Below are 1,913 nucleotides of genomic sequence, written 5' to 3'. Positions count from 1 at the left end.
TAGAAGCTAGAAATTATTTGGAGGCTGGATAGTGAAGGTAAAGCAGAAGGAGTGTAAAGCTAAGGTTTTTTATGGCATCATCCTGTTATTTGTTTTCTGTCTAGTTTGTTCTTTGTTGTCTTTTTCTGTATTCTTTGGAAGTATTTTTAATGATTTTATTTCCTCTTCTTTATTGGCTTGTTAGCTGTAACTTTGTGGGTTTTTTTAAATTTTAGTAATTGCTTTAGGGTTTATAGTATACATCTTTAACTTATCACAGTCAACCTTCATGTGATGTATCACTTCGCATATACTGTAGCAACCTTAAACATGTATATGTCTCTTTCTCCCATCTTGACATTATTGTAACACATTTTACTTTAATAGATGTTATAAACTCTACATTAACTATATTAACAACTATATATAACAACATTGTTATTTATAATTTTGTTTAATATCAACTTTTTATTTTATCTTATTTCTTTGTTTCTTTATGCAGTGGCACCATCTCGGCTCACTGTAGTCTTGACCTCCTAGGCTCAAGTGATCCTCTCACCTCAGCTTTCTGAGTAGCTGGGACTACAGGCATGCACCACCACATCCAGCTAATTTTGTTTAATTTTTTTGTGGAGATGAGGTCTCACTGTGTTGCCTAGGCTGGTCTTGAACTCCTGGGCTCACGAGATCCTCCTGTGTCGACCTCCTAAATTGCTGGGATTACAGATGTGAGCCACTGCACACAGCCTAAAATTATATTTGAAAGACATTTAAATAATAATAAGAGATTGTCAGAGATTTATCCAACAGCTACCATTTCCAGGGCTCTTTATTCCTTTGTCTAGATATGGATTTCCATCTGGTGTCATTTTCTTTCCACCTGAAGAAACTCCTTTAATTTTTTTTTGTAGTATGGGTCTGCTGGAGAGCACTTTTAGCTTTTGTATGTCTGAGAATCTCTTTTTGAAGAAATGTCCTTCATTTCTGAATGACAATTTCAGTAGCTATAGAATTCTAGATTGACAATCGCTTTCCTTCAGCACTTTAAAGATGTTGTTCTACTGTCTTCTCACTCACACTGTTTCTGATAAAAAATCTTTGACCATCCTTAACTTTGTTCCTACATTTGTAATGTATCACTGTTCTTTAGATACATTTACACTTTTCTTTTCATCACTATTATTGAGAAATTGGATTATAATAGGATTGGTGTAATTTCCATCATGACTCTTGTCCTAGGTTTTGTTTCTGTTTTTGAGATTCTAGGATCTGTAGATATATATAGTCTTCATCAATATAAAAAAAGGCCATTATTTTTTCAAATACTCTTTCTGTGACCCATTCTTTTATTGGGATTCCAATTATACATATATAAGGCCATTAAAAGTTATCACACAGTATGCTAGTGACCTTTTACTTTATAAAATTATTTTTTCTTCTGTATTTTATTTTGAAGAGTTTCTATTGTTGTCTTCAGTTTTACTACTTTTTTCTTTGTGGTGTCTAATCTGCCATTAATCCCTTCTAGTGTATTTTTCATCTCAGACAGCATAGTTTTAATTTCTAAAAGTTTGATTTTTGTCTATATTATGCCTTCTATAACTCTATTTAACTTTTCGGATATATGGAATTCAGTTGTCAATTCCCTTTCTTGATAATTTTATTATAAAATCTATATCTATTCTGGGTCATTTCTGTTTGCTTGAAGTTTCTTTTCATTAGAAGTTATATTGCTTTGTATGTCTGACATTTTCGTTGTTGTTTAGATTTCAGACATTGTGAATTTTAATCTGTTAGGTGCTGGATGTTTTTATATTTCTATAAGTAGTCAAAGTTTATTCATGGATAAAGTTAAGATACATAGAAAGGATTTGAGATAGTTTGAGATTTATGATTTTGCTTTGTTTTGTTTTGCTTTGTTTTTCTCAGATGGG

The sequence above is a fragment of the Gorilla gorilla genome, chromosome 1 (assembly GCF_029281585.2).
Source record: "Gorilla gorilla gorilla isolate KB3781 chromosome 1, NHGRI_mGorGor1-v2.1_pri, whole genome shotgun sequence".
NCBI lineage: Eukaryota > Metazoa > Chordata > Mammalia > Primates > Hominidae > Gorilla > Gorilla gorilla.
This window is presented reverse-complemented; position numbering follows the sequence as displayed.